Source organism: Silene latifolia, chromosome Y (assembly GCF_048544455.1).
Source record: "Silene latifolia isolate original U9 population chromosome Y, ASM4854445v1, whole genome shotgun sequence".
In the NCBI taxonomy this organism is placed as follows: Eukaryota; Viridiplantae; Streptophyta; class Magnoliopsida; order Caryophyllales; family Caryophyllaceae; genus Silene; species Silene latifolia.
In genome coordinates, this window is record NC_133538.1 from 15906733 (window position 1) to 15921440 (window position 14708).

At 38.0% G+C, this 14708-nt stretch overlaps 1 long non-coding RNA gene across 1 annotated transcript; it reads right to left on the minus strand.

The window, feature by feature from the left end:
• Window positions 1-8713: 8713 nt before the first annotated feature.
• LOC141634133 (uncharacterized) lies at window positions 8714-12570 on the minus strand. Its single transcript, XR_012538886.1, has 2 exons — window positions 12188-12570; window positions 8714-8905 (listed from the first exon to the last, which is right to left on the minus strand). It is a non-coding gene; the product is annotated as an uncharacterized LOC141634133 (long non-coding RNA).
• Between the last annotated feature and the right edge of the window lie 2138 nt (window positions 12571-14708).

Here is a 14708-nt window from a genome sequence, read left to right on the forward strand (position 1 = left end):
AGATGATAAACTATCAAAAGAGAGGGGACATGTCAGGATTTCGGTTCACTACGGTAGTCCAGTGACTCAACTGTAAATAACTTAGATAAATTACTGCGAGACGGATATGGAAAGGTCCTTCCGGTCCACTTTCTATCCTAAACTTCCACTAACTTAACTTCCGTCCTCGTCAGGGTAGTCTACTGTTCATAGCAGGTCTATTTAGTCCAATATTCCGATCCATGATTAAATTTAACCAGATTAAAAAGGTGACTCAGAAGCGTGCACTCAACTAAGTCGGTAAATACAGTTATATTGCTATGGTGACAGAATCTCACAATTAATTCATCTACTTTATTCACTACATCGCCACATTTCTATCGTAGATCCCCTAATCCCAACATGAAACAAGTTTAGCTACTCATATCGCTATTAATACTATCAAAACTAACAGCAGATAAATAACCAGCATTCAACATATTAAAACGATAATTAAATTGCATAAAAAGGTAATTAGGGCAGAAACTAAATGAAGTAAAACGAACAATTAAAGCAAATGAAAGAGAGATTATTATTAAGAAAGGAGAAAGAGATTACAATCGCAAGAATCCGGCGTAAAGAACGACAAAACCCGAGCTAAATAGCCCCAAAAGCAAAGTTACAGTGAAGGATGAAAGCAACGCAGTCTTGAAATATGATAGATAATGAATTAGATGAAAGATTAGATGCTAATAACCTAGTAAAGTTGTGTTTAAATAGAAAATAAACTAAGTTCAAAATCTAAAACAAGTTCACGGGCTAATTAAAGCCCACGAAAGCCTAAACCACTCGATCGAGTAGTTTGAAACCACTCGATCGAGTAAAACGCCAAACAAATTACTCGATCAAACATAAATGTTACTCGATCGAGTAACTCCACTTTCCAGCACTTCTTGATCGAGTAGTAATCCACTCGATTGATCAACCCAAGCTATAAAAACCACTCGATCGAGTAATAAAACCACACGATCGAGTATTCTTCCTTCAAATCAGCCCAATCTCGTACCCGACTGCCTCGTAAACCGTGCCTTCACGCTTCCCAATGCAGGAACTCACTCCGGAAAATCCCGTCTCCTCAAAATGCATGTAAAAAGGACGAAAAATGGTACGATTCCACTACTTTCGCGTTCATTTCTACAAAACGGACAAAACGAACCAAAGTAGCCAATTCGGGGGCAAAATGCAGTATAAACAGTATGAAAGTGCATATAAATACGTTCTAAAATAGGTTGAAAAGACTATATAAAATGCACGTATCACTCTCCGGTTCATACCTGCAAATAATACAAGACAAACCAAAGAAGACTATTTGGGGGACATTTGTATCTAAACACCACTAAATATGCATAGAGATGCGTGCAAATATGATACAAAAAGTCTATATAATATGCATGCATCAAACTTCCTCAAACCAAACCTTTGCTTGTCCCCAAGAAAACTATATGCAAAACTAATGGAACAGAAAAGAAAACTCAGAGCTAGCAACAAATTATCCACTTAAACCAATTTAATGCAGCAAACTAACACTTATAGCAAAAACTGTCAAATGTAAACGAGTTATGAGATGTTTATAATAAAGCTGAATCGTCGACCTTGCAAGACCTTTGATGATGGACTCTCACGGGTCACTCTTCTCTCATGAAGCAAAAGGAAAGCATATGATTTGTAAGAGAAGAAGAAAAATAGTCGCTCACCTAGACTACGACCTACATAAGCATGCATGCAGCTAATATGATAGACAATTCTAACTACCTTACACATATTCTAACCGAACAAGGTCTGTCACAGCCGAGGGCTTACAAAAATATGGTTTAGTGAGGCAAAGGGTAAGAAAAAGGCAAAACATTTATGGAATTGTGAGGTAATAGTCAAGCTAGCTACCTAACGAAACCATACTCAACAAATCCGATTCTTACTCCAATAAAATTAAGCACAAGTGCCCTTCATTTGGCACACAAACTCACTCAACCAGACCAAACATGCTCTCATAATATATAAATAAAGCATAGGAGTGAAACCGTCAACAATACAAACTCTTTTTTTTCTTTTCCTTTTTCTTCTTTTCTCGGTTTCTTTTTTTCTATGAGTTTCTTTTTTTTTTTCTTTTCAACTTCTTTTTTTTCTCCTTTTATCCTCCTTCTCCTTCATAAATTACCAACTCCAAATCGATAAAATACAAACCAAACTTTGATCAATAGACAAAATACCGCAAAAACATACACTAAACTAGCTTGACAAGGCAGGCTAAATCTGGATGTAGTTTAGGGTCAACAGGCAAATTTGGCTAAAGTGGAGTTAAATGGGTGAAAATGAAAGAAAGGGAATGTAAACACCTCCCTGCATGTGACACCAACCACTAACCCGAATGTATGCAGGCAATAATCAATTGAATTTCATACTTGTGCAAATTGATGAACATGTTATGCAAGGAGTATACTACTCACAATCCTACATGAAACCGGTCATAAATGACACCAGTTTATAAGGCTCTAAATCTTAGAAATTATAAGTAGTTTGCCAAAATCTCAGGTCAAGTCTATTTGTTCAGCTAAATTTAAACATTAACTCGTAGAGTATGCAATATGACAAAGCTAAAAAGATAATTAGTTTATGCAAGGCTTAAGCAAAAAGACAGATAATAGTGCAATTTCATCATGAAAATCCACCGTTCTGACTCGATCTATATGCTAAAATAAACGTGAAATCTTTTTTGAAAATTTTCTATTTTTATGATATTTTTGAATTTTATAAAAATAAACAACAATGCATACAGAAATTAAACATGATAACAGAAATGCAATACAAACATACATGCAGACATAGATATGGATGCATAACCTCCCCAAACCAAACCATACAATGCCCTCATTGTACTCAAAAATAAGGAAGGAAATGCAAACCAAAAAGGAGAGAGTGAAAATGGGGAAAACTTACAAGATAACGCGAAGTAGGGACCTCCCCAAACCAGCCAGCAACATGGGGAGGTCGCTAATAGCTCCAGAATAGCGTCACAGGAAGCGAATCAAAATGAATCTACTCGATCGATTATAATGGGCTACAAAAATGTTCGATCGAAGGAAGTAAAGCACTCGATCGAGAAGACAAATTATTACACACAATAAAAACTGAAATGTTCGAAAAACAACTAAAAATATTAAACTTCGGTTTGCCTCCCGGACAGCGCTAGTTTCAGACAGGTCCCAGCTCGACCTTCCTTTCTTCATCCAGCTGCTCCAGTTGGTCACGATCAAAGCAACTCAAAGCTCTTAGCAGCCGATCAAACAACTGCGCATGTGCTACACAAGAGCATAAATAACACCAAAATAAAGAAGGAGCATATAAAAGCAAACTAAGGTGTCGTCTCAGCCTGACAAACTTGCGATTGCAAATACGGTGAAACATTATTAGCTTATCTGTCCAACTGGGAGGGGTTAGAGCATTGAAATATAAAGCATAAGTCAAATGAGGTAGTTTACTATTTATACCAATAATAATATAATTATCGTTAATTACCTCAAGTTGGTCACTCCTAATGTCGGAATCATTGACGAAAGAGTATATTACCTCTTCCGTACTAGGAACAATTACTGACTTGACCACCATCTCGTTCCCCACCTCTGTGGATTCTATCCCGTAAATCGCAGCCTCCAAGGCATCCAGCTCGGCTTTGAAAATGGGGGATTCACCATATCCATTGTCTTCCTCAAAATCGCCATCCGAAAGGAACCCAGATGACACATCATTGCTCTCCGTGGCTATATCACTCGATCGAGAATGCACATTGCTCGATCGAGGAGTTTCTTCATCCAATTCACTCGGTCGAACAAGGCAGGGTGTTCGATCGAGTGTTTTATGTTGAACCGTGGTGAAGTGCTTGAGAAATGCTTCATGCTCTTCAATTTCCGAGTCATACAAATCTTCATCATCAATAGACATCTCAGGTCCTTCATAGGGAGGAGCGCTCTTGGTACAAATATCAAGTACCTTCTCTGAATGCCTATAGTCCATCTCGGTAGCTAATTGAGCTATTTGAGATTCAAATAGCTTGACACGAACTTCCCTAGCTTTATCAGATTCTTGCACTAGAAGTGCAAATGCCTTCACCAAAGATTTCAATTCAGCAATCTCCTCTTTCTCTTCAACGGGAGGAAGGGTTTGTTGTTGTGGGGGCCAGATAAACAGAGGTTTTTGATAACCTCGTTGCTGAAGCGGATGTGGTGGCACATATGCAACAAAATGAGTGGCTTGCCTATGCTGCTTAAACGCATAGACTTCATCGTTTCCCGCTAGACAGATAACAGCATAGTGCCCCGCAGCACCACATCTCTCACAGTAAACCACCTGCTGCGCCATAGGATGGAACATAGGTGGAAGATCAAAGGTACTCAAGCCTTCCCTTTGATGATCTTTTACCTAGAGTTGTCTAGGTAGGACCTGTAGGGACTATAAAAACAACACTAGAGAAAAAGATGAGAACTGCCTCAAGGAATAAATCCCTTGAGGCTAAAGACAGACAAAAATAAACAATTAAATAAAATAGTCGCCTCCCCGACAACGGCGCCAAAATTTGATACGGTCGTTTAGTATCAAAAATAAATACCTAAGTACTACTAACAGAAGTCAGCGGTAAGTAGGGTCGATCTCCACAGGGAGGTGGTCACTATCTACTTGTCAATTAAGTCTGTCTATGGTCACAATTTGGGGGTTTGAGTGTTGTTACTAAACTAATGAAGGCAAGGCAAGGGATGAAGTAAGAGAGAAATTAAATAGAGAGAAATATGCCAGGATGTCGGGTTATTATGATAGATACACAAATCAGCTAAAGGTAGGTCAGTCGATCTAATGTGAGAAGGGTAAAGGAAAGGTCCTTCCGGTCCGCTATCCACCCTAAAATACAACTAGCTTAGCTTCCGCCCTCACTAGTGTAGTCTATTGCCATAACAGGTCTATTCATTCCAATCTTCCGATCTAGGATTGAATTTAAACAAAATTAACTAGTTCAATTGCATGCATTCAATCAAACGATTATAATTAAATTGTTAATGAAATAATTCTCACATTAGATTCCCTAACCAACTATCGCATCATTGCTATACTACCATGACTCCCTAATCCTAGCATTAGGAAATTAGCTACGCATAAATATAAATAAAGCAAGAACAAGAGATGAACAAATAATAACCATTGCAAATTAAAGAGTAAAGAGAGAATTACAGGTTAAGATCCGGAGTAAAGGGAAGCAAGAACAAAGTAGCAGCAATTAAGAGAGAAAAACAGTGTTTAAGAGTATATGATATGTAAAAAGGAGTGTTTATGACCTAATCCCGACTTCCTTTATATAGGGAAGCGAGATTTTACAAACATAAACCTAATCACGGACTAACTAACCCGTGTATTAAAGCAAACTACTCGATCGATCAACTTTATATCACTCGATCGAACAAATCCAAACTAAAACCTCTCGATCGAGGACTTTGGGTACTCGATCGAACACTATCAAAAATAAGCAATTCGATCGAGTAGAAAAAGGACTCGATCGAAAAAGATTGTACTCGATCGAGTACTTTCCAGCTATAATTCCTGCTTCGCGCACTGAACTTCAAATGGCTGCCATTTCTTTGTTACTTGGGAAAACATGGCGTTTCCAGTGGAGATTGAAAGCTAAGAGGACAGGCTTTCATCTCCAATTATAATCAGCTGAAAATCTATTATATAACTCTATATATGGCTCTCCAAAATAGGCACTAGTAACTTGAAGTTCTTCCTTTGCTCGCCTAGCTACCTTACTTCTTTGTGCACCTTAAAATAGTAATTTCCTAGCTCTGACTCAACTCATCTTCTAAATGCATGCATAGGGACATGTTTTAGGCTTGATTATGCTCCTCTCCGGTTCATACCTGCAAATAATACAAGATAAACCAAAGTAGACTATTCGGGGGACATTTGTAGCTAAACACCACTAATTATGCATAGAGATGCGTTCAAATATGATACAAAAAGTCTATATAATATGCACGCATCATCCCTTGTTCAGGTCCATCACACGGCGCTAGCGATTAAAAACTATATAGCATAATTAATTTGTATAGATTTATTTAATTATATTGAAGTCCCTTGATTTCTGAATTAATATATATATATATATATATATATATATATATATATATATATATATATATATATATATATATATATATATAAAATGGATCAAGTAAGTCCACTACTCTTAGATGAGTCTCTAAATCCTAATTCTAGCCCTTCGATCAAAGAAAATGGATGGCTAAGATTAAAACAAAAAAAGAGGAGAGATATAAAAGGCAAACAAACCCTAATTCCTCCCTCAATCTTTCATTCTCTCTGCCTCTCTCTAACTCCCTCCTCTCTCCTCTTCTCCCTCCCTCGGCCACCACCCGATCACTACCACCACCACCCCGCCACTACTCCCTATTCTCTCAAACATCACTCCCTCTTCTCTAATATTTCTGGCCACCACCTGATAATACCACTGCCACCATCTACTGCCCACACCGCTACCATACTGACGTCGTCCCCAGCTGCTGCCAACACCGCCCCCAGACCCACGCTCATTTCATATCACAGTTTTTGGTCAATTTTTTTTAAAGATCTCATTTTTTTATGGTTGGGTGATTGGTGGTGTTGTTTATTGTTGACGGTGGTGGTGGTGATGCCATGGAGGTTGTGGCGTTTTGTTGGTGTTGATGTCGTAGAGATTGTGGGAGAAGAGAGTGGTCGTGGAGGGAGGAGAACGGTTGGTGGTGAAGATAGGTCGAGGGAGAAGAAGGTGGTCATTGGTAGTTCTCGATGGTGGTGATGTTGTCGTGGGTGGTGGGTCTTTTTTTTTGCAGATCTATTGTTGGGGTGTCATGTGTGGGGCTGGTGGTGGTGGTGATGTCGTCGGGGTGGTGGGTCATTTCTCCTTGGATATGCCAACTGCCGCCTCTCCTTCCCCTTTCTCCTTTTTTCTTTTTTTATTTATTTTTTTCTTTTTTTTCAGATCTGGTGGTTGCTTTGTGGTGGTGCTTGGTTTTGTTTTTGGTGTTGGTGTCGATGTCGTTCTTGTCTTTTTTTTGTCAGATCTGATGGCCTGTGGTGGTGGTTGTAGGGGGCCATTTGTGGGGATGGTGGTGGTGGTGATGTCGTGGCTTTCTCTCTCTCTCTCTGTTTTTTTTAGATTGGTGGTGAGTGGTGGCGGTTGTTGCATTGGGCGTCATGGTGGCTGGTGGTCATAGGCGGCGGTGGTGGTGGTGTCGTAATCCTGGGTTGGGTGGTTGGAGGAGGTGAGGATGGTGGTTGTGGGTGGTTATAAAAATAAAGTTTCAGCGGCATGAGTTAAAGTTACAACGTTATATGAACTAAGTTACGCTTATAGGGACTAAAGTTACGCTATGATATGGACTAATTATACTTGCCAAGGACTTAAATTACATAAATTCAAATTAGTATAAAGTTATGATACGGCTCATTTAGTCGTAGTTAATTGAGGATAAATATTATGTTTTTGACAGTTAGAAGTGGTGTTATGGAGTTTAATTGCAGGTTACTTGTTCGTGAGTTTTGATTAGTTATTGGGTCGGTTTAGCATGTTTAAGATGGAGTCCAAGTCCGAGGATAGGTGGGCCCAACGACCTATGAAGATGTCGTGAGATATGTGTGCAAATATTGGTCATATGTCGCATTCAAAAGGCGCGGATATGACGAACAACTAGACAGCAAAAACAAGATTCATGACCTGTAAATGACCGACGCGTGACCTACGCGCGACCGACGTGCGACCGACGCGCGACCTGCATGCATGCTGTTTACTCCTGTGTCGCACCACTTGGTTTTACGAGACTCGTGTTTATTGTTTTATTTTACTCGGTTTGTTCCGAGACTTGCTTTGACTTTTTTATTACTTGACTTTGTTTAGAGAGTACTTAAGTTTATTTTTCAATTTAAGGCATATTTATGAATTTGACTAGAAAACCTAATATTGTTCTAGCAACCATTATGCAAGGCTAATTCTCTTCTTCTTGATTCAAACAAGTTGAAACTCCGGTAATTTCTTGTGAGATTATTAATCCTTTGCTTTATCTTGAGTATTGTTTAATTCCTTGCTTTAATATTAGTTTTGATATTCATCTTAATCAGGTGTACAACTATAATTAGGGTTTATATTAACTCATATGCTAGATTTGATTAAATGCTCAGTTTGCTATATTAATCTTATCGCAGTAGCAATTGTGATTAAATTATCGTACTCAGTTTGTCGTAATTTATTCATAAAGAGGATTAAACTTGTGATTTGAATATCGACAGCGTTGTTGGTATTAATTATTTCTATTGCTTCTTTTCAATTGAATGAATGCTTCTCATTACTTGAACTTGAATTGCGTAATTTGTGTTAGTAATAGAAAGGGTGATTAAAGGCAACCGATTTGACTTTCTTCACTAAAATTAGATGAGAAATAGATATTTGATAAAATTGAACTTTATTAGATATCTCAATAGATTGTTCAAGGTTGGTAATTGATTGTAGTCAATGATCGAGTCTTTATTTGGAAGTGGATACTAGTTTGGGTCAAGATATTTTGTGAACCCCCGCAATAACGTAGAAAATATAACTTATAAAATGCGGAATTTTAGGAAATTTTTGAAACTTTTAAAGTTTATAAAGCGCGGGTTCATAAAAATCTAAAAGACAAATAAAGAATGCGGAAATAAAGATTAAATTATACAAACGCGATAGTCAAAGGTGAGGGAAAATATATCCCTCGAATGACAAAAGATAAAAGGTGAGTCTAAACAATCCTAATAAACCAACTACTAGTCCAAGGTTTAGTTCTCGCTAGCCCACACGTCTTCCCCACGTAAGCATCTTCACAACCTGTCATTCATGTAAACATGAACGCCACAGTCAGTGGGGAGTAACTCAAGGTTCTTCCAGCCACAAAATGTCGAAACACAGATAAACAAGAACATATTAGAACATCATGAATATAAACATTTGATTCAAGTATTGAAACATGGGACTAACATTCAAAACATGCGTAGTCAATCATAGATAAGGCATATGATACATACATATGAGACAATCCAACCAAAATGTCATAAATGATAATACAACTATAAACACGATAGAATATCATAGGTCACGGATAAACAAGATTAACATCATGAAACATGTGAATGGAAACCTTAGCCATGAACTTTGAAAGCCAAATAACATACGATACACGAAATGGGACTACTAACATCACATAATAAGCAAAGCATCGGGCTCAGAGGCTACCTTTAAAGCATGTCCGAGATACAAATCCTTAAGTACCTTGGCTCAGCGGTTACCTTTAAAACATGTCCAAGGCACGACCTCTAAAGTATATGGCTTAGCGGTTACCTTTAAAACATGTCCAAACACTACAAACAAGTGTCCGACTCAGAGGTTACCTTTAAAACATGTCCGAGACACAACATATAAAGTATCTGGCTCAGCGGTTACCTTTAAAACATGTCCAAATACTACAAACAAGTACCCGACTCAGAGGTTACCTTTAAAACATGTCCGAGGTACAACAAACAAGTATCTGGCTCAGCGGTTACCTTTAAAACATGGTCAAATACAACAAACAAGTACCCGACTCAGAGGTTACCTTTAAAACATGTCCGAGGTACAACAAACAAGTACCTGGCTCAGCGGTTACCTTTAAAACATGGCCAAATACAACAAACAAGTGTCCGACTCAGAGGTTACCTTTAAAACATGTCCGATACACAACAAACAAATATCTGGCTCAGCGGTTACCTTTAAAACATGGCCAAATACAACAAACAAGTGTCTGACTCAGAGGTTACCTTTAAAACATGTCCGAGACACAACAAACAAGTATCTGGCTCAGCGGTTACCTTTAAAACATGACCAAATACAACAAACAAGTACAACAAACACACACAACAAATAAGCACATAGAACGGGATTATTAATGTCACATTCATACCTACGGCTTGTATCTCACCATAAGTGCGGATGGGAACATCAATCCCGACGACCTTATCGCAACTAGAGGGCCTATGGCTCGCCCCTAGCATCCGATAGGACCGTGACTCAGGGACGGGATGATTAATGTCACATTCATACTTACGGTCTGCATCACCATGAATACGGATGGGAACATCACTCCCGACGAATCATATCGCAACTAGAGGGCCTCTGGCTCACCCCTAGTATCCGATAAGACCAAGACTCAGGGTCGAGATGATAATGTCACATTCATACTTATGGTCTGCATCACCATGAGTACGGATGGGAACATCACTCCCGACGTTCATACCGCAACTAGAAGGCCTCAGGCTCACCCCTAGTATTCCGGTAGAACCAAGACTCTCACAACCGAACAATACTAGACATTATCTAGAATATGACTCACTACAAGTAACTATTTATAATGAATATCTCATACTTGTATTATATTAATAAATATTCCATTTCATACTTTAACATGTCGGTTAAATAAGATAAATCAAATATAACAAGTGGTAATGGATAATTTACGTTATGTGAAAATTTACGGAATACAAACAAATCTAATACAAGTTACCAAAATGAGCCAAAAATTTAGGACAAAAAGAGCCCAACAATTTGGACAATAGGAGCCCAACAAATAAAACCGATTAAATCCAACAATTAAAGCCTAATATGTAAAAGAACGATATTTATGAGCCACGTTATACAAAACACGAGACTAAACGTAAACAAACCAAAATCCGAACCACCCATAAGCACATACGAGTCAACAAGAGAAAACTTTGGTCATGATACGAATAAAAAGCATAAACAACCATCATACACGAAGGATAAATATATTAATAGAACTTGAAACGGTAAAACGGGCGCCATTTACTCATACGGACTCCGAATCGAGTGATTCAAGTGGCTAAACCACCTAATTTTTCGACGCCGGTCCATCTGTCATATTTTCAGTGGTGTTGGAGGTCGTCACGGTCAGGTATTGACAGGTGTCCAGGCTAACACGGGTGAGTTTATGACGGTTTCTAAGCACGAGTAAGGCGGCAATCGTCCATAATAGTTACCCAAATCATACATGTATGTACACATGAGACGTAAATTAACAAGTTGGCTCAAATCCCCAAGAAAACAACTCAAAACAGTCCACAAAATACACCCATCAACAATCTATACACATGGTTTCTAGACAATGTGTGAAGCCGTCTTAAGACAAAATTTTAAGCATGAAAAGGGTGAAATTTCTCACATACAACCAACCCAATTCATACATGGATATACAAAGGAGGCGGGAATCAACTATTTGGTTCAAATTATCCGTGGGATCGACTCAAAAATAGTCCACAAAAGTCACTCATCATCAACTTATATATACATGGTTTTTCTAGCAAATTCATGAGGCCGTCTTAAGACAAGTTTTTAAGCATGTTACAAGGCCGAATTTATCCCAACAAAAGACCACATTCATTCATGTATATGCACACAAGACATGAGTAATCAAAATGACTCAAACCAACAACAATTCCAGCCTAAAAATTGCGTCCAAGACTGACCAAAGACAACCCATTTCCACAATACTCGAGTAAACTCATCTCAATTCAGAGTCAATACAACCAAGTTAATATTGAATCAAGTGAAATAATAAAGATCACTAAGTGGCCACATGGATAAAGCATACAATTTGGTCAGTAAGTCAACGCATGATAGGTATAGTAATATCCAAGAATTGGAAACAAGGTCACGTGATGATCAATTCTAATTTGTTTACTCAAGGCAGTTAGGAAAGTTCATCTGACAAATTAACGCATCACTCAGATGAATAATATTGATGGATTGTGTCACAAAGTCATGATCACTGCTTTAGATGATGTATAATAGCTACAGGAAGGGACGAAACACAGGACTGACAGCAGCATAATAACCACGGCCTAAGCAGGTGAACTCAGCAATCCCCCCAATACCCGAATCCAGTATGAACACGAGTCAAAGGGGTATCCAAACAACCATGTAAATTAACCACGAGCATTAAAAACTCGACTTCATACATAAGGAATACAATAAAAACTCAAACTTTACCATAAACAGGGAAAAGTCGAGTAAGAAAGGGTGAGAATATCGACTCATTGTCGAGTAACCTATCACCGTTACCTTAAACGCTCCCTATTCTTCGAATAAACGGTTCCCAAAGCTTGAGTCTTACTCCGGGTCTTCAAATCCTTCATTAAAGAGCAAGAAAACGGGATAGAGGACTTAAAAGACGACACTTTTATAAGACGGCGAAAAACGAAACCACCACAAAAATGAGACTTTATTACCTTGAAAGATGAAGGAGGAAGTAAGGAGAAGAATGGTACAAAAATTAAGAGGAATGGTTGAGAAATGAAGACGAAATCTGGGATTCAAGCTCGACAAAAAATGGTTTTTGGATCTCGTTTTGTTGCTGCACTCTGTTGGCTGTTTTACAGGAGTTTTCGAAAAAGGAAGGGGGATTTAGAAAGGAAAAGTGGTTGGGATTGGTCAAAAAAAGTGACTGTGTGGAATGAATGTTAATTTAGTGAGTGGTAATAAAGGTAGGTAGATATGTATTGTCGATACGGGATTGGTCGGGAAAATATTGGCCTCACATGTGAAAATGTGACGGTCTATAGCTAGACGGAAATTCATTTTAAACCTATTATAATCTAGGACGGAACTTTATTATTGTTAATATTATTATTATTGTCACTATTATTACTATCCGACTAAAACACGTATTTTTATTTAAATTCAACTTTAAGATATTACTTTTATAGAAATTATGTTTAAAATACAATTAATAAAATTAAATAATGTAAAAATATAAAATAAAGTAATTAAAAGGTTAAATAAATTATAAATATCAAAATGAGAAATTCGCGGGTGTTACATATTTCTCCATACTTGATTACTCATAATTATATTTATTTATTCTCATTTCATTATTAGTTTAATCTTTAAACCAAACCAAATTCCCCCCTTTAGACAGTTACTACGATTCTTAATTTAGTTAAGGATCGATTTCTCCTACACTTTACTTACTTTTACAATTCATTCAATTCCTTGTGGTTCGACCCTTATTTCTGCTTTACTACTTGTTTAGTATCAATGATTTAAGTGACATAAATTGTTAATTTGAGGCATACGACTTTAGCCTGTCAAATTTTGGCGTCGTTGCCGGGGAAATGGCATTTAATTGTTTTTGTGTTTTAGTGTAGGTTTATGCATAATACTCGTTCTGCTAACCTGAACCTTGAGCCTTTCGATCAAGAAATTGATCATACTCTTTTCAGGTTACGGAAGAATAAGAAAGGTGCATTAGTGGCTATTCCTGAAGGCGGCGACTTCGACGATCTACATTCAAAATCTGACAATTCTGAATATTCTGAAGAATCCGAAAAATCTTTAGACATGGATGGTACTATTAAAGAACTTACTGCGCCTGATCTCACCCAACAACCTCTTTGTATTACATATCCTCCGTTGGGTGAGAATATAACTTTTGATTTGAAGTCAGGGTTGATTCATCAATTATCCATTTTCAACGGTTTAAGTGGAGAGGATCCCAATAAGAATTTGTCGGATTTCCATATTGTCTGCTCAAGCATGAAGCCGGCTACAGTTACTGATGAACAACTTAAATTGAGGGCCTTTCCATTCTCTCTTAAGGATGTTGCACGATATTGGTTATATTACTTGCCACCTACAAGTATTGATACATGGGTAAAGATGAAGAAAGCATTCCTTGAAAACTATTTTCCTTCTTCCCGAGCTTCCCAATTGAAGAAAGAGATTAGTAATACGGAACAAAGGGTTTGTGAGACTATGTACGAGTACTTGGAACGCTTCAAGAAGTTATGTCTACATGTCCCTATCATGGATATACCGCTCAAGACCTTGTCATGTACTTTTGTGGAGGTCTTTGCATGGAAGATGCCCGTACTGTGTCTGCCGCATGTGGTGGAAATATTGTGAACAAAAGACCGCCTGAGGCTTGGACGATCATTGGTGAGTTGGCTGAGAGTTCTCTGGATTTTGCTAGAAAATATGTAAAGCGCGGAGTCAATTAGGTGGGTTCATCTTCTTCATCCTCTTCCAATCTTGAAGAGAAAGTTGATACTTTGACAAGTCTTTTCAAGGATATGATGTCAGGGCAAAGGATGGCAATGGTTTGTGGAATCTGTTCCGATGGACATCCTAGTAAGCATTGTCTACTTATGCAAGAAGGTTCTCAAGAAGAAGTGAACGGAGTATGGGAGAGTATACCTCAAAAGAAGTGGGATCCTTACTCTAACACTTTCAATCGCGGGTGGAAAGAACATCCAAATTTTCGGTGGGGCAATTCTCAAAACACCCAACAGTTTGGACAAGGTGGCCAAACCGGTCAACCTAAGACTCAGTTTATACCTTGACCACAAGTTCAAAATCAACCTCCTCCTAGTGGTCAAATGTCAACTAAAGATATGATAAGAGCTTTGGTTACTAGTCAAGCTACACTCCAAGCAACAGTTATTCAAAATCAAAAGGAGAACAAGGTGTTAGAGTGTCCCCGACAATAATGCGATCACATTGTTGATCATTTTGAGATCACATATTTAAATCTCATATTAAGAATACATGAGGGAAAGTAATACTTCTTAGTCAACTGGTCCAC